General features: G+C 43.6%; 1 pseudogene; it reads right to left on the minus strand.

The window, feature by feature from the left end:
- Window positions 1-24,292: 24,292 nt before the first annotated feature.
- On the minus strand, window positions 24,293-25,158 carry LOC123568802 (V-type proton ATPase subunit G 1-like; annotated as a pseudogene).
- Window positions 25,159-26,467: the final 1,309 nt, after the last annotated feature.

Here is a 26,467-nt window from a genome sequence, read left to right on the forward strand (position 1 = left end):
CCCACCAACACACTGGGATAATTTTTTTGTATTTTTTTTTAGTAGAGACGAGGTTTCACTGTTTTAGCCAGGATGGTCTCGATCTCCTGACCTCGTGATCCACCCGCCTCGGCCTCCCAAAGTGCTGAGATTACAGGCATGAGCCACCGTGCCCGGCCTAAATAAAGCATGTTGAATGTTTGCACATCTGCTGATAAGTGAACATTTTTATCTCACAGTGTGCTAAGCAACAGTCTGATTTTGCCAACGTTGTCAGTACAAGACAATTTGTACAGCTATTTGAATTTTTTGTGCATTTTACTGGTATTTTATATAAATAAGTGGGAAGGCCGGGCCTGGTGGCTCATACCTGTAATCCCAGCACTTTGAGAGTCTGAGGTGGGCAGATCACGAGGTCAGGAGATCAAGACCATACTGGCTAACACGGTGAAACCCCGTCTCTACTAAAAATACAAAAAATTAGCCGGGCGTGGTGGCGGGTGCCTGTAGTCCTGGCTACTTGGGAGGCTGAGGCAGGAGAATGACGTGAACCCAGGAGGCGGAGCTTGCAGTGAGCCGAGATCGTGCCTCTGCACTCCAGCCTGGGTGACAGAGCGAGACTGTATCTCAAAAAAAAAAAAATAATAATAATAAATAAATAAGTGGGAAATGGAAAAATGAAATTGCTGATAGTGGTGACAAAATGTATGTTTTATAAATTTATTACAATTGAAGGCCGGGCGCGGTGGCTCAAGCCTGTAATCCCAGCACTTTGGGAGGCCGAGACGGGCGGATCACGAGGTCAGGAGATCGAGACCATCCTGGCTAACACGGTGAAACCCCGTCTCTACTAAAAAATACAAAAAACTAGCCGGGCGCGGTGGCGGGCGCCTGTAGTCCCAACTACTCGGGAGGCTGAGGCAGGAGAATGGCGTGAACCCGGGAGGCGGAGCTTGCAGTGAGCTGAGATCCGGCCACTGCACTCCAGCCTGGGCGGCAGAGCGAGACTCCGTCTCAAAAAAAAAAAAAAAAAAAAAAAAAAAAAAAATTTATTACAATTGAGATCCAGTGGCCACCATTAAGTTATGCTGAAAGTGCTGACTCTTCCTTCTCATTTGGATGCCCATTGGTGTTTATTCAATTCATTCTGTGTTGATTTGCAAGGGAAAAAAATTAAAGAACATGTACTCGTACAACTTTCTTTTTTTTTTTTTTTTTTTTTTTTTTTTGAGACGGAGTCTCGCTCTGTCGCCCAGGCTGGAGTGCCGTGGCCGGATCTCGGCTCACTGCAAGCTCCGCCGCCTGGGTTCATGCCATTCTCCTGCCTCAGCCTCCCGAGTAGCTGGGACTACAGGCGCCCGCCACCTCGCCTGGCTAGTTTTTTGTATTTTTTTAGTAGAGACGGGGTTTCACCGTGTTAGCCAGGATGGTCTTGATCTCCTGACCTCGTGATCCGCCCGTCTCGGCCTCCCAAAGTGCTGGGATTATAGGCTTGAGCCACCGCGCCCGGCCTACTCGTACAACTTAATAGTGAGAAAACAAATAACTAAATTTAAAAATGGGCAAAGGAGTCTCGGCACAGTGGCTCTTGCCTATAGTCCCAGAACTTTGGGAGGCTGAGGTGGGAAGATCGCTTGAAGCCAGGAGTTTGAGACCAGCTTGGGCAACATAGTGAGACCCTGTCTCTATAAAAACCATTCTTTTTTTTTTTAGATGCAGTCTAGCTCTGTTGCCGAGGCTGGAGTGCAGTGGCGCCATCTCAGCTCACTACAACCTCCACCTTCCAGATTCAAGCGATTCTCCTGCCTCAGCCTCCCATACAGCTGGGATTACAGGCATACACTACCACGCCCAGCTAATTTTTGTATTTTTAGTAGAGACAGGGTTTTACCAGGTTGGCCAGGCTGGTCTCAAACTCCTGACCTCAAATGATCTGCCTGCATTGCCTCCCAAAGTGTTGTGATTACAGGCGTGAGCCACCGTGCCTGGCCTCTACAAAAAATTTTTAAAATTAGTCAGACGTGGTGGCATGTGCCTGTAGTCCTAACTACTTAAGAGACTGAGGCAGGAGGATCACTAGAGCCCAGGAGTTCGAGGTTGCAGTGAGCTATGATCACTGCACTCTAGCTTGGGTAACAGAGGGAAACCCTGTCTCAAAAGCAAAAACAGAAAGAAAGAGAAAGAAGAAAGAAAGAAAAGAAATAAAAGAAAGAAAGAAAGAAAGAAAAGAAAGAAAAAAAAGAAAGAAAGAAGAAAGAAAAAGGAAGGAAGGAGAAAGAAAGAAGAAAGAAAGAGAAAGAAAAAAGAAAGGGAGAGAAAGAAAGAAAAGAAAAAGGAAACCATAAACTTTGTGAAAACACTTCAAAATGTTTTTTTTTTTTTTTTTGAGATGGAGTCTCGCTCTATCGCCCAGGCTGGAGTGCAGTGACTGGATCTCAGCTCACTGCAAGCTCTGCCTCCCAGGTTTACGCCATTCTCCTACCTCAGCCTCCCGAGTAGCTGGGACTACAGGTGCCGGCCACCTCGCACGGCTAGTTTTTTGTATTTTTAGTAGAGACGGGGTTTCACCGTGTTAGCCAGGATGGTCTCGATCTCCTGACCTCGTGATCCACCTGTCTCGGCCTCCCAAAGTGCTGGGATTACAGGCTTGAGCCACCGCGCCCGGCTCAAAATGTTTTTAATAAAGTACTGAAAAGGAAACAACAAAAATGACCAATATGTTAGGGGTTAAATATATGACATTTTCTGGAAGATTGGGGCTGATGAAATATTTGCTTTGCTAACCTGCAATGTATATGGGAATGCTATGGGAAACTAGCATTAGAGTCAACAACACAAGTAATTATTAAAGTATTAGTGCCATAGTGTATAGTTACCTGTTTTTACCTTAAAACCGAATCTCGATAAATGTGAGCATTCCTTTCCCTAAATTTGCTACTTTAGGTAAAAGCAGCTCTTTTCCAAATGATCTAGAGGAGAATTTTAAGAAATCAGAAGAATTGTGTTGTTAGCTATTAGCTACTATTGAAGCTATTTCACTTGCAGAGGAAGGAAAGTAAACCCACAAATGTTGAGCAAATGCCAAAATGCCAAAAAGGTCTTACAAAATGGTACAGAGACCACAGGAAAACAGCTGGGTTTCTGACAAGCAGCGTGCTCCATCCTGGAAATACAGGAATTAAAGGAGTTAATGAACATGTGGAAGGAAAGGGAAGTATGATCCAGTCTTGGCTAACTTTCACCTTAGAGGAGCTAATAACAATTCTAGAAATAAAGCAGCAGGAGGAGAAACTACTGTAATGGTAGCTCAGAATTTGAGGCCCATGAGATTAAATTTGAGCCAATTTTGCTTTATTTTTGCTGAAGATTTTTTGCAGAGATGAATGCTGTTTGTATTTGAGAGTCGAGAACACATAATGTATTTATTCAGTTGGCAAATGTAAGAGGTGTTGGGGATGGTAATGTTTCAGTGAGACTTGAAGTTTTGTAGGATGGATGGGCCAAGCGAGGGTGTTGGGGAGTGTGTGGGGTGTTCCAGGCAGAGGGAACAGTATATGCAGAGGCACAGAGGAGGGGCAGATGATGGTAAAGGAATGATTTTCTCTATTTAATAGTGGGAAGGAAAAACGTTGCTTTTCAGAAAGATAATTCCTGGCTTATTATCACTTCCAGGGAAGGGACAACATTAATGGCACAGATAGGTGGTTCTTTTTTTGCTTGCTTTTTCGCTCTTGTTGCCCAGGCTTTAGCCTGGCATGATCTCAGCTCAATGCAACCTCCGCCTCCAGGGTTCAAGCTATTCTCCTGCCTCAGCCTCCCGAGTAGCTGGGATTACAGGCATGCGCCACCACGCCCAGATAATTTTGTATTTTTAGTAGAGATGGAGTTTCACCATATTGGTCAGGCTGATCTTGAACTCCTGACCTCAAGTGATCCACCCACCTCAGCCTCCCAAAGTGTTGGGATTACAGGCGTGAGCCAACGCGCCCAGCCAGGTGGTTCTTTTTATTGAGGAAACAGCCGATGATTCTTGGGAGGGGTGAGGAATGGAGGGGGAGGTATGAGATAAAGTGAGCAGAATTGCTCTGCTCAAGAAAGTAAGAAGTGAGAGGAATTTGGAGTTTGGGGTAGCCTGGGGGAATAGTACTGAGAAAGTTGGAGAGAGTGGGTCAGTGAGGAGAGTAAATGAGAAGATGGGAAGGTCCAAGGAAGAACCTTGAGCCAAATAGAGAAGTCATTATGAGCTGGAGAACAGGAGAAGCAGAGATAAGGGGTACATGAGATTTTTCCAAGGAATATATAAAACACAAAGTTTTTTGGCACAGACTTCCACATTGTGTGGGACAGGGCTTGAGTAATTTTTTTTCTTTTCTTTTTTTTTTTTTTTGTCACTGTGTCTCGCTTTGTCACACAAGCAGGAGTGCAGTAGCATGATCATGGCTCACTGAAGTCTCAAACTCCTGGGCTCAAGTGATCCTCCTACTTCAACCTCCAGAGTAGCTGGGACTACAGACCCCCACCACCACGTGCAGCTAATTTTGTATTTGTTTTTTTGTGGAGATAGGGTCTCATTATATTGCCCAGTCTGGTCTTGAATTCCTGGCCTCCAGTGATCCTCCCACCTCAGCTTCCCAAAGTGCTGGGATTATAGGTGTAAGCCATCACTTATGGCCTGAATTTTAAAAAATTTTTATTTATTTATTTAATTTAATTTTTTTTTTTTTTTTGGAGGCTGAGTCTTACTCTGTCACCCAGGCTGGGATGCAGTGGCATGATTTTGGCTCACTGCAACCTCCGCCTCCTGGGTTCAGCGATTCTCCTGTTTCAGCCTCCTGAGTAGCTGGGACTACAGGTGCACACCACCACACCTGGCTAATTTTTGTAGTTTTAGTAGAGATGGAGTTTCGCCCCATTAGCCAGGCTGGTCTTGAACTCCTGACCTCAGGTGATCCACCCTCCTCAGCCTCCCAAAGTGCTGGGATTACAGGCGTGAGCCACTGTGCCCAGCCATTTATTTATTTTTTCATGGACAGAGTCTTGCTCTGCTGCAAGCTACTTAAGAGACAGACGTGGGAGGATGGCTTGAGCCTGGGAAGTGGAGGTTGCAGTGAGCCAGGATGGTGTCACTGCACTCCAGAATGTGTGACAGGGTAAGACCCTGTCTCAAACAACAACAGCAACAACAACAACAACAAAAAAAAAAAAAAAAAAAAAAAAAGAAAGAAAAGAAAAGAAAAAAGAAAAGGAAGAAAGAAAATCCCTAGATACAATGGCTGTGCCACTTTGAGACTGCAGTAAGCTACGATTGTGCCACTACACCCAGGCTGGAATGCAGCAGCACAATCGTAGCTCACTGCAGTCTCAAATTCCTCACCTCAAGAGGTTCTCCCCGCTTGGCCTTCCAAAGTGCTGTGATTACAGGAATGAGCCACTGTACCCAGCCCCTGTATCACTTTTAAAATGGATTTTTCTATTTAAAAATGTCATTGGGATTTTGATAAGGACTGCATTGAATCTGTAGATTGCTTTGGGTAGTATGGTAATTTTAACAATATGAAGTCTTCCAATACATGAACAAGTGATGTGTTTCCATTTATAACTTCTTTAATTTCTTTCAGCAATGTTTTGCTGTTTTCATTGTATAAATCTTTCACTCCTTTGGTTAACTTAGTTCCTAAGCATTGTAAATGGAATTGTTTTCACAGTTTCCTTTTCAGATTATTCACTGTTAGTGTACAGAAATGCAACTGCTGCCAGGCGCGGTGGCTCACGCCCATAATCCCAGCACTTTGGGAGGCCGAGACAGGTGGATCACCTGAGGTCAGGAGTTTGAGACCAGCCTGGCCAACATGGTGAAACCCTGTCTCTACTAAAAATACAAAAATTAGCCAGGTGTGGTGGTACGCGCCTGTAATCCCAGCTACTCAGGAGATTGAGGCAGGAGAATCGCTTGAACCTGGGAGGTGGAGGTTGCAGTGAGCCAAGATCGTGCCATTTTACTCCAGCCTGGGCAACAAGAGCAAAACTCTGTCTCAAAAAAAGAAATGCAACTGCTTTTGCATATTGACTGTATATCCTGCTACTTTGCTGATTCATTTATTAAATAGTTTTTTTTTGTGAAATCTTTAGGGTTTTCTACATATAAAATCACATGATCTGCAAACAGATAATTTTATTCCTCTTGTCCAATTTGTATGCTTTTTCTTTTGCTTGCCTAATTGCTCTGGCTAGAACTTCCACCATTATGCTGAACAGAAGTGGTGAAACAGACATGGTGAAAGTTGGCATCCCTTCCTGCTGCAGATCTGGAAAATAAAAAAAAAAGTGGGAATCCTGTCTTGTTCCTGATCTTAGGGGAAAAGCTTTCAGTCTTCTTCCATTGAGTATGTTGTTTCCTGTGGGTTTTTCCCATATGGTTTTTATTATGTTGATGTAGTTTTCCTTTATTCTTAGTTTTTCAAGTGCTTTTTATTGTGAAAGGGTATCGAATTTTGTCTGTTCTTTTTCTGCATCAATTGAGAAGATCATGTATTTTACTTCCTTGCATTCTGTTAGTGTGGTATATAACATTTTTCAATTTTCATATGTTGAACCATCCTAGCATTCCAGGAATAAATTCCATTTGTTTGTGTTACATCATCCTTTTAATATGTGGCTGAATTTGGTTTGCTGGTATTTTGTTGAGAATTTCTGTGTCAATGTTCATATGAGATATTGGTCCATGGTTTTTGTTTTTGTTTTTGTTTTTTGTTTGTGATGTCTTTGTTTAATTTTGGTATCTGGGTAATGCTGGCCTCATAGGATGAGTTAGGAAGTATTCCTTCATCCTGAATTTTTAATGAAAGTTTGAGAAGCACTGATATTAGTTCTTCTTTAAATGTGTGGTAGAATTAACCAGTGAAGCCATTATATCTAGGGATTTTCTCTTTTTCTTTCTCTCTTCCTTTCTTTCCTTCCCTCCCTCCCTCCCTCCCTCCCTCCGTCCCTTCCTTCCTTCCTTCCTTCCTTCCTTCCTTCCTTCCTTCCTTCCTTCCTTCCTTCCTTCCTTCCTTTCTTTCGGCAGGGTCTCACTCTGTTGCCCCTCTGGAATGTAGTGTCACCATCTTGGCTCACTGCAACCTCTGCTTCCTGGGCTCAAGCCATCCTCCCACTTCAGCCTCCCAAATAGCTGGAACTACAGGCACATGCTACCATGCCTGGCTAATTTTTGTTGTTGTTGTTTTTGTAGAGACAAAATGTTTTTAAAAATTTAGCCAGGCATGGTGGCATGTACCTGTCCTAGCTATTAGGGAGGCTGAGGTGGGAGGAGCACTTGAACCTAGAGTTTGAGGTTACAGCAAGCTATGATCATGCCACTGTACTCCAACCTCAGGTGACAGAGCAAGATACTGTCTCAAACTAATAATAGTATTAATAATAAAGTCTATATTGTCTGGTATTTGTTTTGTCTCTTTTGGTTACTATTTGCATGGAATACCTTTTCCATCCTTTCACTTTCCATTTGTGTGTGTCTTTGGATCTAAAGTGAGTTTCTTGTAGACAGCATATAGTTGAATCATGTGGTTTTAAATTATTTTGTTTTGTTTTAGAAACAGAGTGTTGCTCTGTCACTCAGGCTGGAGAACAGTGGCATGGTCATAGTTCACTGTAACCTCAAACTCCTGGGCTCAAGTGATCCTCTTGCCTCGGTCTTCCAAGTCATTGGGATTACAAGCATGAGCCACCATACCTGGCCTGCTTTTCTGTATATTCTACGACTTTTTTCTTACCATGGGGATTATATTTAACATCTTAATGTAATAACACTCTAATTTGATTTTGCACTAGCTTAGCCTCAATAACACACAAAAACTCTGCTCCTCTACAGCTTTTTCCCCACTCTTTTCAGTTACTGATTTCACAAAATTATATCTTTATATCCTTATGCCACAAAACATAAACTAATCATTTTTAAAAGTGCATTTATCTCTTAAGTTATGTAGAAAACAAAATGTAGAGTTAGAAACCAAAACTACAATAATACTAGCCTTTAGACTAATTATTATTATTATTTTTTGAGATGGAGTCTCACTCTGTTGCATAGGCTGGAGTGCAATGCTGTGATCTCTGCTCACTGCAACCTCCACCTCCCAAGTTCAAGTGATTCTCCTGCCTCAGCCTCCCAAGTAGCTGGAACTACAGGCATATGCTACCATGCCCAGCTAATTTTTTTTTTTTAGTAGAGACAGGGTTTCACTATATTGGCCAGGCTGGTCTTGAACTCCTGACCTCAAGTGATCCACCCACCTTGGCCTCCCAAAGTGCTGGGATTACAGGCATGAGCCACCATGCCTGGCCTTGACTAATTGTTTTTTAATGTATTAATTTCTTAAAGTGTGTAGGAAACAAAAAGTTTGGCCAGGTGCAGTCACGTACACCCGTAATCCCAGTACTTTGGGAGGCCAAGGTGGGAGAATTGCTTGAGTCCAGGAGTTTGAGACCAGCCTGGGCAACATAGTGATACCTTATCTCTACTAAAAAATAACAAATAAAATTAGTTTGGGCATGATGGCACATACCTGTAGTCTCAGCTACTTGAAAGGCTGAGATGGGAGGTTGACTTGAACCTAGGAGGTCAAGACTGCAGTGAGCTGTGATCACACTACTGCACTCCAGCCTGGACAACAGAGAGAAACCTTATCTTTAATTTAAAAAATAAAGAAAACAAAAAGTGGACTTATGAACTATTGTTATAATAATACTAACTTATTATAATTGCCTACATATTTACTTTTAATGAGGTATTTATTTCTTCATATACCTTCAAGTTATTGTCTAGTGTTTCTTCATTTCACCTTGCAGGACTCCCTTAAGCATTTCTTGCAAAGCTGGTCTAGTGGTAATTAACTCCCTCAGCTTTTGTTCATCTAGGAATATCTTAATTTCTCCCTCACTTTTGAAGGACATTTTGTTTGTTTGTTTGTTTTGAGATGGAGTTTTGCTCTTTTGCCCAGGCTGGAGTGAAGGGGCATGATTTCAGCTTGCTGCAACCTCTGCCCCACAGGTTCAAGTGATTCTCCCATCTCAGCCTCTAGAGTAGCTGGTATTATAGGCATCTACTACCACACGCAGCTAATTTTTGTATTTTTAGTAGAGATGGGGTTTCACCATGTTGGCCATGCTGGTCTCGAACTCCTGACCTCAGGTGATCTGCCCACCTCAGCCTCCCAAAGTGTTAAGATTACAGGCATGAGCCACCACACTTGGCTAAAGGACAGTTTTGACAGATATAGAATTCTTGGTGTACAGTTCTTTTCTTTTAGCACTTTGAATATATCAGCCCACTGCCTTCTGGCCTCCGAAGCTTCTGATGAAATATGTGCTGATAACCTTATTGAGGATCCCCTGTATGTGATGAGCTGTTTTTTGCTGTTTCTCTCATTTTGTATTTGGCTGTTGAAATTTTTATTATGATGTCCCAGTGTGGGTCTCCTTGAATGCATGTTACTAGGATATCATTGAGCTTCTTGGATGTTTACATTCATATCTTTAATCAAATTTGGAATGTTTTTTGTCATTATTTATTCAAATATTCTCTCCTTCCCCCTTTCTCTCTCTTCTTCTCCTTCTGAGAATCCCACAATATGTATGTTGGTCAGCTTCATGGTGTCCCAAAGGTCCCTTAGGCTTTGTTCACTTTCCTTCAACTTTTCTTTTTTTTTTTTCTGTTCTCTAGACTCACTAATTTTCATTGTCCCACCTTCAGTTCACTGACTCTTCTGCCTGCTTAAATCTGCCTTCGAATCCCTCTAATGAATTTTTCTTTTTGGTTATTGCACTTTTAAGCTTCATAATTTCCTTTTTGTAGATTTTTAAAAATCTCTTTATTTATATTACTATTTTGTTCATACATTGTTTTCTTGGCTTTCTCCACATCTTCCTTTCGTTCTTTGAACATATTTAAAACTGTTGTTTTAAAGATTTTCTTGCCAGCACAGTGACTCATGCTTGTAATTCAAGCTACTCAGAAGGCTGAGAAGGGAGGATCACTTGAGCCCAGGAGTTCAAGGCTGTAGCGCATTGTGATCACAACTGTGAAGATCCACTGCAGGTGGGGTGCTGTGGCTTGTGCCTATAATCTTAGCACCTTGGGAGCTGAGGCAGGAGGATCACTTGAGGCCAGGAGTTTGAGACCAGCCTGGGCAACATAGCAAGACTCTGTCTCCACAATAAAAAAATAAATAAATAAATAAGGGCCACTGCACTCTGGTCTGGGTGACAGAGCATGAAACCCTATCTCTAATAAAATAAAACAAAGTCTTTCTCTAGTACATCACCCATCTAGTCTTTTTCAGGGATAGTTTCTGTTTATTTATTTTTTCCTTTGGGCCATATTTTCCTGGCTTTTCAAAAATGTTTTGTAATTCTATTGTTGAAAACTGGGCATTTGCATCTGATGTGGAAACTCTGGAAATCAGATTCTCTTCAGGGTTTGCTGGGGTTTGTTATTGTTTTTGTTTATTTATTTATTTATTTAATTTCGCAGGCAGTCTTTGTGTCAAAGATCAGCCTGAGATGAAAACTTAAGGTCTTCCCAGGTCTTTTCTGAAACTGCACCTTTTCCTAGGCATGCACACTTTTAAATTTTAATTTATATATTTTAACATATAAAAACCAATTTATATGCAATTGTTTTTTAATGTCCTAGTCTTCAGTGTCTGGTTCCCAAAAGGAGAAAAAATTGGAAGAGAGAAGAAAAGGATCCTGGCTGGGCCTTTAAATCTCCAGGAAGTCACTTCAACTGTAGAGGAGGGACTTGTGGCAATGGAGGGAGGTGCAACAGCAATGGCCTTGTGACTCTGTCTGCACATCTGTGACCAGAAGCAGTAATGAGCAATCAGAGCACAGATCCCTGACATTTGGAGAATAGAGCCATCCTGGTTCCCACAAACTATGTGCAGGTTGCTCCAGGAACACATCGTATCATTCTCCTTGGGGGTGGGAGATGGGTAGCTGCTCCTGTGCTAACAGTTGAAATTTACTGAAATTAACTACAGTTTATCACCAAGTCTTCCCCTGGAAGTTGCAAGCCTTCAGTAGACCCTGGAGTTCCAAAATACTTACTTTAGACAGAATCTAACAGTGCAATTGTTGTCTAGGTGGGGAGATATATTCTTGGTTCTTCCTATTCTGCCAACTGCCCAGAATCATCTCCAGATTTTTGTTTAGATAGAAGTGCAGGTTCCACTCTAAGAAAACCTTGGTGATATAGGTATCTGAGGGAGTTTGTAGGTCTTAGAGTGGAAGTTCAAGAGGATACAGAGGAGTGATTGGGGACCAAAGCAAAGAAGGAGGCTGGGTTAGTTGAAAGGATGTATAGAACAGGTAGAGAGTTACAAGGAGAGTTAGAAAGGTAAGGCGACACCTTTGGGTGGAATTCATCTTAGGCATTCCTTGGTGAAAGAGGTACACACAGGCCAAGTGTGGTTGAGAGCCTTTCTCTAGTGATTTGGTAATAACAGGGTACTGGGCTCCTGCAGCTTTATATGTGGGTGCAATATAAAAAGAGGGGGTTAGGTGGCCTGGAGCATCTGTCCCAGGGTCACATGGTCACTCAGACTCAGGGCCCAGTTTGTGGGGGGTCCCTGCCTCCCTCTCCAGTCTTCATTGCACTCTGCTCCAGACACAATAGCCTCCTTTTAGACCCTCCATCATGCCATGTTCTTCCTTACCATAGGAGGCACGTGCCCTTCTTTCTGCTTGGGATGCCCTTAGTCTTCCTTCGGCTCTTGACTAAAACATCACTTCTTTGGATATACCCTAGATCCCCCATCATTCTCTCTCATCACACTGTGTATCATTCCTTCAAGAACTTATCACAGTTGTAACTTTACATTTATTTGTGTGTTCATTTGATTAAAGCCTCTCTTCTCTTTCTTGTCTGTAAGTTTCAGAAGGACCATGCCTGTTTTATAAACCGGGTCTCCCAGCATTTATCCCAGTACTTACACAAAATAGTTGTGGTAGCAAAAAAATGTCCACAGGCCAGGCACAGTGGCCCATACTTGTAATCCCAGCACTTTGGGACGCCAAGGCAGGAGGATTGCTTGAGCCTAGGAGTGCAAGACCAGCTTAGGCAACATAGTGAGACCCTCATCTCTACAAAAAAATAAAAAAATTAGCCAGGTATGGTGGTGCATGCTTGTAGTCCCAGCTACCCAAAAGGTTGGGTTAGGATAATCACTTGAGCCCAGGAAGTTGAGGCAGCAGTGAGCCTCATGGCGCATGCTACCAGGCCTGGCTAATTTTTGTATTGTGCCACACTGCACTCCAGTCCAGGCAACAGAGTGAGACCCTGTCTCAAAAAAAAAAAAAAAAAAAAAAAAAAAAAAAAGAGTCCACAAATGTTTTAACACTCTTGTTTTGTTTTGTTTTGTTTTGTTTGAGACAGAGTCTCGCACTGTCTCTGGGGCTGGAGTACAGTGGTACCATCTTGGCTCACTGCAGCCTCCGCCTCTCGGGTTCAGGAGATTCTCCTTGCCTCAGCCTCCCAAGTAGCTGGGATTACAGGTGCCTGCCACCATGTCTGGCTATTTTTTTTTTTTTTTTTGTATTTTTAGTAGAGATGGGGTTTCACTATGTTGGCCAGACTGGTCTCGAACTCTTGACCTCATGATCCATCCACCTCAGCCTCCCAAAGTGCTGAGATACAGGCGTGAATCACTGTGCCTGGCCCAACACTCTTTTTTTCAAAGGCACTCTTTGTTTCTCCTCCTCGTGAATGTAAGGCCAGACTTAGTGACTTCCTTCTAACAAATAGACTGTGGTGGAAGTGACTGTGTGTGACTTCTGAGGCTAGGTTAAAGAAGATACAGCTTCCTCCCTGCATTTTCTCACTCTTGGATCACTCATTCAGGGGAAGTCACACCATGCTGGGAGGTCACTGAGGAAAACCAGAACACCCCTGTGGTATTATGTCATGGCAACACAAAATGGATTAAGTCAATGCCAAACCAAAAGAAAGCAAACAAAAAATTGCTCATAAATATGCTAATTCATTCACTCAGCATTCTTCGCAAAATTATTGTATTATTATTCGTCTATTGCTACATAACAAATTTCCCCAGAACTTAGAGGCTTAAAACAACGATAATCATTTACTATCTCTCACAGCATATAACTTGGTATGGTGGCTCTGGCTAAGAATTAGCCAGATTCTGTGGGAGGCCTCAATTCCTCTCCAGGTATCACCTAGAGAGGAATTGAGGCCTCCCACAAACAGCCAGCACCCACTTGCCAGCGATGGGAGAAAGCTACCTTGAAAGTGGATCCTCCAGCCCCAGTCAAGCTTTCAGATAGCTGCAGTTCTGGCTGACATCTGAACTGTAACCTCACAAGGGATTCTCAGCCAGACCACCACACCAACTTATATCCTGTGAGAGATAATAAATGATTGTTGTTGGCCAGGCGCGGTGGCTCAAGCCTGTAATCCCAGCACTTTGGGAGGCCGAAATGGGCAGATCACGAGGTCAGGAGATTGAGACCATCCTGGCTAACATGGTGAAACCCCGTCTCTACTAAAAATACAAAAAATTTAGCCGGGCATGGTGGCGGGCGCCTGTAGTCCCAGCTACTCGGAGGCTGAGGCAGGAGAATGGCCTGAACCCGGGAGGCGGAGCTTGCAGTGAGCTGAGATCCGGCCACTGCACTCCAACCTGGGCGACAGAGCGAGACTCCGTCTCAAAAAAAAAAAAAAAAAAGATTGTTGTCTTAAGCCTCTAAGTTCTGGGATAATTTATTATGTAGCAATGGATAGCTAATCACAAAATAGTTAGTTTTGTGATGAATACTGAATAAACAAATCAGCATATTCATGAACAATTTTTTCTTTTCTTTTGGTTTGGCATTGTCTTCATGCATTTTGTGTTGTTATCACAGAATACCACAGACTGGGTTATTTTATTTTATTTTATTTTATTTTATTTGAGACAGGGTCTCATTCTGTTGCCCAGGCTGGAATACAGTGGCATGATCACAGCTCACTGCAGCCTCAACCTCCTGGGCTCAAGTGATCCTCCCACCTCAGCCTCCCAAGTAGCTGGATCCACAGGTACATACCACCACACCTGGCTGATTTTTGTATTTTTTGTAGAGATGGAGTTTTGCCATGTTGCCCAGGCTGGTCTTGAACTCCTGGGTTCAAGCAATCTACCAGCCTCAGTCTTGCAAAGTGCTGGGATTACAGGTGTGAGACACCATGCCCAGACTGGGTAATTTTAAAAGAACAGAAATTTATTTCTTACAGTTCTGGAGGCTGTGAAGTCCAACATTGAGAGTCTGCCTCTGGTGAGGGCCTTTTTGCTGCAACATCTCATGGTGAAAAGTGGAAAGGCAAGAGAGGGCATGTGAGAGCAAGAGAGCAAGAGGTGGCCGAACTCGCTTTTATAACAACCCACTATCATGATAAATAACCTGCTCCTGCGATAACAACATTAATCCATTGATGACAGCAGAGCCCTCAGAACCTAACCACCTCTTATCAAGCCCCACTTCCCAAGACTGTTGCCTTAAAGATTAATTTTTAATTTTTGAGACAGAGTTTTACTCTCGTTGCCCAGGCTGGAGTGCAATGGCGTGATCTCGGCTCACTGTGACCTCTGCCTCCCAGGTTCAAGCAATTCTCCTGTCTCAGCCTCCCGAGTAGCTGGGATTACAGGTGCCTGCCACCATGCCCAGCTAATTTTTGTATTTTTAATAAAGACATAGTTTCATCATATTGGTCAGGCTTGTCTCAAACTCCTGACCTCAGGTGATCCTCCCTCCTCGGCCTCCCAAAGCACTGGGATTACAGGCATGAGCCACTGTGCCTGGCCTTAAAGATTAATTTTATAACACATGAACTTTGGGGGACACATTGAAACCATAGCAGAAATAAATCAGGAATTACATTAGTAATAATTCCAACAGGTGCCTGAAAGTTTCTTTTACATTTTCTCTGTACTTTATGGACTTTCTCATCCATACAAATTGGAGTAAAAACACAAACAAGATAGCACAGCTATCTAATCCTTGAAAGACTGTGTTGGTTGAGTGATTTCAGTGTGAGGAAAGATTAATTATACATGTACTTCCACTATCCACTGCCAGAGATTAGTTGGCATACAAGGCACAATGCTTATGGATCATGAAATCATGATGAAATTTTGGTCAAGGAAGGTTTTTTTTTTTTTTAAATCTTAAATGTAGATTTTTACCCAATCTTTAAGGCAATAGTTGATTTACATTTTATTACATGCTTTGACCAAAAGTTTGTACTCTTTGGGTTAAAAAAGCCAAATATTTGCTGGGCGCGGTGACTCAAGCCTGTAATCCCAGCACTTTGGGAGGCCGAGATGGGCGGATCACGAGTTCAGGAGATCGAGACCATCCTGGCTAACACGGTGAAACCCCGTCTCTACTAAAAAATACAAAAAACTAGCCGGGTGAGGTGGCGGGCACCTGTAGTCTCAGTTACTCAGAGGCTGAGGCAGGAGAATGGCGTAAACCCAGGAGGCGGAGCTTGCAGTGAGCTGAGATCTGGCCACTGCACTCCAGCCTGGGCGACAGAGTGAGACTCCGTCTCAAAAAAAAAAAGCCAAATATTTAAGGGTAATCAACCACTGCAGCTGCTTTGTTTTTGTCTCTGTCAACAGAACCCTCTGAATCATTTCAGCCTTATAAGGGATAAAGAGAATTTTCATAAGGAATCTTGATGTATTAGTCTGTTTTTATGCTGCTGATGAAGACATAAGGCTGGGAGGAAAAAGAGGTTTAATTGGACTTATAGTTCCACATGGCTGGGGAGGCCTCAGAATCATGGCGGGAGGCAAAAGGCACTTCTTTATACAGTGGCGGCAAGAGAAAATGAGGAAGAAGCAAAAGTGGAAACCCCTGATAAACCCATCAGATCTTGTGAGACTTATTCACTATCATGAGAATAGCACGGAAAAGGCCAAGCCCTACGATTCAGTTACCTCCCCTGGGTCCCTCCCCCAACATGTGGGAATTCTGGGAAATACAATTCAAGTCAAAATTTGGGTGGGGACACAGCAAAATCTTATCATTCCAACCCTGGCCCCTCCAAATCTCACGTGTTCATGTTACAAAACCAGTCATGCCTTCCCAGCAGTCCCCCAAAGTCTTAACTCATTTCAGCATTAACCTAAAAGTCCACAGTCCGAAGTTTCATCTGAGACAAGGCAAGTCCTTGCGCCTATGAGCCTGTAAAATCAAAAGCAAACTAATTACTTCCTAGATACAATGGGGGTACAGGTATTATGTAAATACAGCTGTTCCAAATGGGAGAACTTAGCCAAAACAAAGGGGTTACAGGGCCCATGCAAGTCCAAAATCCAGCAGGGCAGTCAAATCTTTTTTTTTTTTTTTTTTTTGAGACAGAGTCTCGCTCTGTCATCCAGGTTGGAGTGCAGTGGCACGATCTCAGCTCACTGCAAGCTCCGCCTCCCAGGTTCACACCATTCTCCTGCCTCAGCCTCCCGAGTAGCTGGGACTACAGGTGCCTGCCACCATGCCCAGCTAATCTTTTTGTATTTTTTAGTAGAGATGGGGTTTCACGGTGTTAGCCAGGATGATCTCGATCTCCTGACCTCATGATCTGCCTGCCTCAGCCTCCCAAAGTGCTGGGATTAGAGGCGTGAGCCACAGCACCCAGTCAGGGCAGTCAAATCTTAAAGTCCCAAAATGATCTCCTTTGACTCCATGTCTCACATCCAAGTCACACGGATGCAAGAGGTGTGTTCCCATGGTCTTGGGCAGCTCTGCCCCTGTGGTTTTGCAGGGTACAGCCTCTCTCCAAGCTGCTCTCATGGGCTGGCATTGAGTGTCTGCGGCTTTTCCAGATGCACGGTGAAAGCTGCCAGTGGATCTACCATTCTAGGATATGGAGGATGGTGGCCCTCTTCACACAGCTCCACTAGGCAGTGTCCCCAGTAGGGACTGTGTATGGGGGCTCCGACCCCACATTTCCCTTCTGCACTGCCCTAGCAGAGGTTCTCCATGAGGGCCCCACCCCTGCAGCAAACGTTTGCCTGGGCATCCGGGTGTTTCCATACATCTTCTGAAATCTAGGTGGAGGTTCCCAAACCTCAGTTCTTAACTTCTGTGCACCCGCAGGCTCAACACCACGTGGAAGCTGCCGAGGCTTGGGGATTTCACCTTCTGAAGCCACGGCTCAAGCCATACACTGGCCCCTTTCAGCCACGGCTGGAGTGGCTGGGACACAGGCACCAAGTCCCTAGACTGCACACAGCACTAGGACCCTGGGCCTTGTCCTGAAACCACTTTTTCCTCCTGAGTGGTCTCTGGGCCTGTGTTGGCAGGGCTGCCGTGAAGCTCTCTGACATGGTCTGGAGACATTTTCCCCACAGTCTTGGGGATTAACATTAGGATCCTTGCTACTTATGCAAATTTCTGCAGCTGGTTTGAAGTTCTCCCCAGAAAATGGATTTTTCTTTTCTATTGTATAGTCAGGTTGCAAATTTTCCAAACTCTTATGCTTTGTTTCCCTTATAAAACTGGATACCTTTAACAGCACCCAAGTCACCTCTTGAAGGCTTTGCTTCTTATAAATTTCTTCTGCCTGGCCCGGCGTGGTGGCTCACACCTGTAATCCCAGCACTTTCGGAGGCCGAGGAGGATGGATCACTTGAGGTTAGGAGTTCAAGACCAGCGTGACCAACATGGTGAAACCCTGTCTTTACTAAAAATACAGAAAAAAAAAAAAAAAAAAAAAAAGCTGGGTGTGGTGGCAGGTGTCTAATCCCAGCTACTCTGGAGGCTGAGGCAAGAGAATCGTTTGAACCTGGGAGGTGGAGGTTGCTGTGAGCTGAAATTGCACTACTGCACTCCAGCCTAGGTGACAAAGCTAGACTCTGTCTCAAAAAAGCAAAATAAAACAAATAGAAATTTCTTCCACCAGGTACTCTAAATCATCTCTGTCAAGTTCAAAGTTCCACAAATCTCTAGGGCAGGGGCAAAATGCCACCAGTCTCTTTGCTAAAACATAACAAGAGTCGCCTTTGCTCCAGTTCCCAACAAGTTCCTCATCTCCATCTGAGACCACCTTAGCCTGGATTTTATTGTCCATATCATAATCAGCATTTTGGACAAAGCCATTCAACAGGTCTCTAGGGAGTTCCAAACTTTCCCACATTTTCCTGTCTTCTTCTGAGCCCTTCAAACTGTTCCAATCTCTGCCTGCTACCCAGTTACAAAGTCGCTTCCACATTTTCAGGTATCTTTTCAGTAACACCCCACTCTACTGGTACCAATTTACTGTATTAGTCTGTTTTCATGCTGCTGATAAAGACATACCCGAGACTGCGAAGAAAAAGAGGTTTAATTGGACTTACAGTTCCACATGGTTGGGGAGGCCTCAGAATCACGGTGGGAGGTGAAAGGCATGTCTTACATGGCAACAGCAAGAGAAAATGAGGAAGAAGGAAAAGCAGAAACCCCTGATAAACCCATCAGATCTCGTTAGACTTATTCACTATCACGGGAATAGCACAGGAAAGACTGGCCCCCATGATTCAATTACCTCCCCTGCGTTCCTCCCACAACATATGGGAATTCTGGGAGATACAATTCAAATCGAGATCTAGGTGGGGACACAGCCAAACCATATCACTTGACCCGGTAAGATGTAATATTCATTATTCCCTGTTGTAACCCAGCACAGAAGTAATGCCTGATACACACACAGCAGACACCCAAAAATATCATTGAATAAACAAGTGAGTGAATAAATCTCTTTACTTATCATAATCATTCAGATGTTAAATTCCATTCCAGTTGCCTAAGTAGGAATGGATGTATAACATTGGTAGAAACAGAGGAAGTCTAAATTATGCAGCATTAATCTGACAAGTACAGTGAACTACTGTATTATTGCTTGTTTGCTCATGTTTACATTTTGTTCACAAAAGTATAATTTTTGTTTTACAACTGTGTGGTAAATTAGGGTGTGGCTTATTCTGTGACCAGCTCATTCATCATCTGTTCCAATGTCATTATGGTGTGTCTTCCTGGAATGCAGAGACTGAAAAGCTTAAACTATGTTTCCCAGGTTCCTTTGCTGTTAGAGTTCTAAATGAGACTTAGGTTCCTTCAATCAAATGCATTCACATGGGACCTGAAAAGGAACTGAGCTCCTAATAATTCCCTCATACAGTATATGGTAATTTCCCCTACCTGCAGACTCACCTTCTCTATGGTTCCAGGGGAGAAAGAGTTTTAGGAATCCATCTTTCTGGTCCCAGTGGTCATAGAGCTGTTTGGTCTGGACCTGGAAGTGCAAGTGATGGCTCCCTAATTTGGCAGGAGCTTCCTGAAGTGGAAGAAGTGGCATGATTTCAGAGAGCTGGTGGCTACTAGGTGTTAATCCCTGATTCAGCTGGTAGTTTCCTATTCTTAGTGGGAGCAGCAGCTTCCTTTACAGCTCAGCTCTAGAGTGTGGCTTTGAGAGTTGTTTCTGGAAGACTGGCCTACAGTTTCCCCAGCCCATCTAATCATATTGTAAGCCATTTAATAGCTTGCATTAAATCCATGTCTTTTTTTTTTTTTTTTTTTGAGAAGGAATTTTGCCCTTGTGCCCAGGCTGGAGTGCAATGGTGTGATCTCAGCTCACTGCAACCTCCATCTCCTGGGGTTCAAGTGATTCTCCTGCCTCAGCCTCCTGAGTAGCTGGGATTATAGGTGCCCACCACCACGCCCAGCTAATTTGTTATGTTTTTAGTAGAGACGGGTTTTCACTGTGTTGGCCAGGCTGGTCTCGAACTCCTGACCTCAGGCAATCCACCCACCTCGGCCTCCTAAAGTGCTGAGACTACAGGTGTGAGCCACTGTGCCTGGCTACAATAAATCCATTTCTGTACAAAGGAGTAGTAATTTTTTTCCCTCTGCCACTGAAACCTAACCAAAAAGCAAGGGACTAGGAAGTCCTATACAACTGACATGATTTATTACTATGTAGATTATTAGAATACAGATGTAATTTAATATTTATGAAATTTCACATACTCTATTGTCAGGGACATCCAGCTTCAAACAAAAATATATGCTCCTGCAACATTCTACAAATTGAATTTTCAAAAAATCGTACCAAATTTAAATTCTATTGAAATGTTCTTTTATTGTTCTCTAGTGCCATTAGGACTGTGGTTTGCATGCAACAGAATTATACTAGATTTAAGCAAGATAAAAATAAATTTATATAAGAATACAGGTCATCTCATGAAACTCCAGGGCTAGGAAGTGGTAGAACCTCAGGAAGAACCTGGAGCCAAGGATTACAGTGTTGTAGAGAACTTAGGAAGCCCTCTTGCCAGCTCTCACTCTTTCTCTCTGTGTATCTCCTTCATTCTTTCTCATTACTCACTGTAAGGAATATGGCTGTGCTTTGGTCAAGGATAGGCCACTGTAAACATCCCGAGTGAATCAGTGAGTTTAGAGCACAGGCGTATAACTCCACTTGTTATCACAGCCGTGTAGCCATAACATGGGAAGGCCATCCCTTGGCTCTAAGCCACTACTGTCTGTAAAAGGTATAATTGCCCTGATAACAATGTACAGGCATGATGGAGCCCAGAGAAAGAGAAAGAGAGTCAAAGCAGTCCATCTTTGCAGACAGACAGAGGGGAGCCAGGACACAGCTTGGCTTGCTCGTGCCAAGAGAGAGAAAGAGTTTAGCTGCTGACCCTGAAGGCAAGGGAGAGCCAGCCACGCAGCTGTGTGTGGGAGCCAGCAGCCGAGACAGGGCGGACAGTGTGAGAGAGCTGTTGGAGAGAGCTGTTGATGAGAGCTGCTGCTGAATAAAATCATCTTTCACCTGCTTACGGTCCCCCTGGGTGTTCTTTCTGCTCATCTACCCACTCCCCTCGGACCCCAGCATGACAATTGGCGTAGTTGTGAACCTGACACTAACGTTCTCTGTATCCTAATCCACTGTTTTTTTTTTTTGTTTTTTTTTTGTTTTTTTTTAAAAGGCCTCCAGGCCAGACATGGTGACTCACACCTATAATCCCAGCACTTTGGAAGGCTGAGGCAGGCAGATCACTTGAGCCCAGGAGTTAGAGACCAGCCTGGACAACATGGTGAGACCTCTGTACAAAAAATACAAAAATTAGCTGGGCATGGTAGTGTATGCCTGTGGTCCCAGCTACTCAGGAGGCTGATGTGGGAAAATTGCTGGAGCCCAGGGGATCGAGGCTGTAGTGAGCTATGATCATGCCATTGCATTCCAGCCTGAGTGAAAGAGCAAGACCAAGTCTCAAAAATAAATAAATAAACAAAAATAAAAGAATAGGCACGTAGACTGAGGCAGGAATCTCCCAGACTCAATTCCAGAGTGTTAAGGAAAGTCCATGAGTAACCCAGCTTCAGACTGGTGCCCAGTTCAGCCAAGCTACACAACTCTAAAGGATGCCATTCATCTTGTTTTCTATGAAAGAGTGCCCCTGGTGCATATTTTACAGAAGGGAATGTGATTGATGCCCCTTGGGCACCAATCAGCTGGAGTCGGGAGTCCGAGTTCTGCATAGGAACTTGGCAATGGGTGCTGTGCTCCTGGAACCACATAGATTATGGGTAGGGGAAGGTGGCTGTAGATAGGGGAAATTACCATATACTGTATGAGGGAATTATTAGGAGCTCAGGAGACAAGTTCATGGATATCTATTACAAGAATAGTATACTGATTTTAAATATAGTAGACCAGGAAGAGACAAACTATGGCCCACAGGCCAGATCCAGTCTGCCCCTGTTTTTGCAAACATGGTTTCATTAGAACACAACCATGCTCATTTATTTGTGTATTGTCAAGGGCCTCATTTGTTCTAGAATGGCAGAGTTGAGCAAGTTGCAACAGAGATTATACAGTTCACAACGACTACAATATTTACTACCTGGCTCCTTACAGGAAACTGTTGACCCTTTGCCTAGATCCTTGATGCTCAAAAGAAGGTCCACAAGCCTGCAGTCTCAGCATCATCTGAGTTGTCAGGCCTTTACCTGGAACTAGTAAATCAGAACTTGCATTTAAATAAGATCCCCAGGTGATTCAGAGGCACATTAAAGTTTGAGAAGCACCATGTTAAACTCAAGCAATACTATTGAAATGTTCATTTCACAAATACCCCAGCATGTCAGATTAGTGTGCCACTATCCCTGGATTTGATGTAGTGATTTTTTTTCTGACTATGTCAAGGCAGAGTGTCATTACCATCAGCACAAATCCTTACTAAACATCTGCCTGGACAAAAAGATACCTGGTTACAATTTGTTAGGTACCTACTCATTCATTCAATTATAATAGATATTTATTGAGGGCATACTCTGTGCCAGGCATTGGACCACAATAATGAACAAACTGGCACAGTTCCAGCCTTCACGTTGTTGTGGAGCTTTCATGTATCATTTTATCTATTTCTTCCTAAAAGCTTTTAGGTGGATATTTTCATCTCCATGAGGAAACCAAGGGGCAGAGAGGCTAAATGACTTGCTCAAAGTCATATAGCTGGTGAGTGGTGGAGGTGAAAATTGAACATAAGTGGTGCCATCTTGGCTCACCGCAACCTCTGCCTCCCTGGTTCAAGCGATTCCCCTGCACGCCACTATACCTGGCTAATTTTTGTATTTTTAGTAGAGATGGGGTTTCACCATGTTGGCTGGGTTGGTCTTGAACTCCTGACCTCTAGCGATCTGCCTGCCTCAGCCTCCCAAAGTGCTGGGATTACAGGCATGAGCGACCGTGCCCAGCTGCATTTTATTAATAAGCAGAAATGGATTAATAATTACCTCAGTTCATCTATACACCCTAAAAGCACCTAACATAATTAAACAATTTTAAAAAGGCAAACTGTTCAGAATTAATACATAAATCTAACAAATTATTGGATTTTTTTTTCCCTAGCTGATTTCTGGTTTGAACTGAGGACAAACTTATTCTGACTTTGTCACCACCTTTATGTGTCCTGATTTTAGCACCTGTAAATAGTTCTCAACCTAAGGGTAGTACAAGGTTTCTTGGGAGGTAACTTAAAATGTAAGAAGAACTTTAAACAATTCAGCCCATTTAGCAGGCATTCGGTGAGCAGTTGTGGTATGTTGGGAGCAAGGGAGACAAATAACAGGGCATCAACTTTGAACTGTTCAAAGTGAGTCAGTCAGACCTGGAGTTGGGAAGGCTCCAGGATAGTATGACAAAGGCTGGTGAGGAGCTGGAGCAAAGGTAGTATAGAGGAGGTAGCAAGAACTGTGCCTGGGGCTTGAGAGAAGGCTTTGCTGAAGCTGCATAGGACCTCTGTCTCAGAGTTCATCTAAACAGACTGAGATAATGAGATAAGCACACGTTCCTTACTTGAGGGTGATCCCAAGAAATATGATGATGGAGTAGGAAAGTGAGATAGAACAGGGAAGAAAACCATTAACGAGAGGGTTACAGCTGGGAGCAACTGGGGCTCCATCCTGCTGGGTACCCTCCAAGGGAATGGGTAGAAGCACACCTCGGAATTGTCCTACCAAGGAGTAAGGAAGCTGGGGCATTTTCCACCAACTCCCACCCCACATTGATTAAGAATTGCTCCTGAGGGTGCTAATTCTCTAGTACCTCAGCCTCCCGCTCACATAAGCCAAGACTCCTCCTGCAACCAGATAAAGCCTTCAAGCCAAGAGATGCAGGTGTTAGAGGTATATGGCATCCACTGTTCTCAGAAGCCGCAGGTGCCCTCTGGGCTGGGCTAAGGGCAACGCCTCCATTTCTTCAGCAATGTATGAGAGTTCCAGTTTTTCCACATCTCCGAATCTTGCTATTGCTAGACTTTTTTTTTTTTTTTTGCATGACAGAGTCTTTACTTTTAAATGATTACTGATACACCAAGTAATAACATGTAACAAGTTCTTGAATTCTATCATCTAGTGATTTTGATTAAGAGAAACTAAAAGCAGCCCCAAATAATTCCACTAGTATTCACTGTTCTAACCATTAGCAAGAATGGACTACGTTAAGGCTGGCTGCTGCTTCGCACAGGTTACAAAGAACTATTTACTACTTTTTCATAGATAAAGCCCCTGACCTTCAATAAAGTGTTAGGGAAAAAAAATATTTAATCCCTTCCTTTCTTCAAAGAATGGTTATGTGGTGTTTTTTTTAAAACTAGATCTAAGAAAGAAAAAGTCAACAGTGATATACATGTTGCTTGAGCCAAAAGGCATAGGAAAAAAAGAAAACATATACCCATTAAAGTCCTAAGAAATATGAGGTAAAAAGATGAAATCTTTAATTTCTAAGTCTGTACAAAAAAGCTAGATTTGCTACTGTCCAAAAAGTGGAAGGACCTACTGTATAATATATGGAAATAATTTAATGCCATTTCATAAGAATGTAACTAGAGCTGTGCTAAAGCTTCATATTCATGAGGGCATCTAAAATGCCACTCCACAGAACAGGTGTTCTCTCTTCTTCTATCCATTTATGCGGTAGTTTTCATGGATTTCTGGCTGAATGTCACAGACAAAAGCCAAGAGGTTATCCAAGACTTCATCCCTGTTCTGCCGGAAGTAGGTCTGGAGGATGGTCATCTTCTCCTGGGTCTCCTTCTCCACTTCAGTGCTGCAACTGCCATGGGATCCCAGTGCCGCAGCTTCCTTGGCCTTGAATTCTTTTTTTTTTTTTTTTTTTTTTTTGAGACGGAGTCTCACGCTGTCGCCCAGGCTGGAGTGCAGTGGCACCATCTCGGCTCACTGCAAGCTCCGCCTCCCGGGTTCCCGCCATTCTCCTGCCTCAGCCTCCTGAGTAGCTGGGACTACAGGCGCCCGCCACCGCGCCCGGCTAATTTTTTGTATTTTTAGTAGAGACGGGGTTTCACTGTGGTCTCGATCTCCTGACCTTGTGATCCGCCCGCCTCGGCCTCCCAAAGTGCTGGGATTACAGGCTTGAGCCACCGCGCCCGGCGGCCTTGAATTCTTTCTCCCTCTGCAGGCGGTACTGTTCAATTTCAGCCTGAGCTGCTTCTATAGCCTGCTTCAGCCTCCGGTTCTTTCTTTTACGGGCCTCGGAGACACCTCGGCTGCCCGCTTCTCGGCCTGCAGCAGCTGCTGAATCCCCTGCGACTGACTAGCCATGGCGGCAGCGATTCTGAGACCAAGGCAAGCCGCCTAAAGCACCTCGAAGGCCGCTGTTGCTAGACTTTTAAATCCTAGCCAATTTGATGGTATAAATTAGTGTATTTCACTGTTGTTTTAATTTGCATTGTAATTTTAATGTTCATTAATATTTTATTTTGTAGTTAGAAGATACGGAATCTTAAGAAATCTTTATCCTGAGGTAAAAAAAAATTCTCCTATAATTTCTCCTAAATGATTTATATAGGTTTTTTTGTTTTTCACATTCAAGTCTTTGACATGGAGTTAATTTTTTTTTTTTTTTTTTTTTTTTTTGAGACAGAGTCTCGTTCTGTCACCCAGGCTGGAGTGCAGTGGAATGATCTCGGCTCACTACAGCCTCCACCTTGCAGGTTCCAGTGATTCTCCTGCCTCAGCCTCCTGGGTAGCTGGGATTATAGGCACGCGTCACCACGCCTGGCTAATTTTTGTATTTTTAGTAGAGATGGGATCTCACCACGTTGACCAGGCTGGTCTCGAACTCCTGACCTCAGGTGATCTGCCCACCTCAGCCTCCCAAAGTGCTGGGATTGCAGGTGTGAGCCATGGTGCCTGGCTGGAGGATAGTATCCTGAAGAGTGTTTTCCAACTTGGTTCCATTCTTCCCATCACTTTCAGGTACACCAATCAGACGTAGATTTGGTCTTTTCACATAGTCCCATATTTCTTGGAGGCTTTGTCCATTTCTTTTTACTCTTTTTCTCCAAACCTCCCTTCTCGCTTCATTTCATTCATTTGATCTTCAATCACTGATACCCTTTCTTCCACTTGATCGAATCGGCTACTGAAGCTTGTGCATTCGTCACATAGTTCTCGTGCCATGGTTTTCAGCTCCATCAGGTCATTTAAGGACTTCTCTACACTGGTTATTCTAGTTAGCCATTTGTCTAATCTTTTTTCAAGGTTTTTAGCTTCTTTGCGATGGGTTTGAACTTCCTCCTTTAGCTCAGAGAAGTTTCATCATCTGAAGCCTTCTCTCAACTCGTCAAAGTCATTCTCTGTCTGGCTTTGTTCCATTGCTGGCAAGGAGCTGCATTCCTTTGGAGGGGGAGAGGTGCCGATTTTTAGAATTTTCAGCTTTTCTGCTCTGTTTTTTCCCCATCTTTGCGGTTTTATCTACCTTTGGTCTTTGATGATGGTGACGTACGGATGAGGTTTTGGTGTGGATGTCCTTTGTTAGTTTTCCTTCTAACAGTCAGGACCCTCAGCTGCAGGTCTGTTGGAGTTTGCTGGAGGTCCACTCCAGATGCTGTTTGCCTGGGTATCACCAGTGGAGGCTACAAAACAGTGA

Source organism: Macaca fascicularis, chromosome 1 (assembly GCF_037993035.2).
Source record: "Macaca fascicularis isolate 582-1 chromosome 1, T2T-MFA8v1.1".
Taxonomy (NCBI): domain Eukaryota; kingdom Metazoa; phylum Chordata; class Mammalia; order Primates; family Cercopithecidae; genus Macaca; species Macaca fascicularis.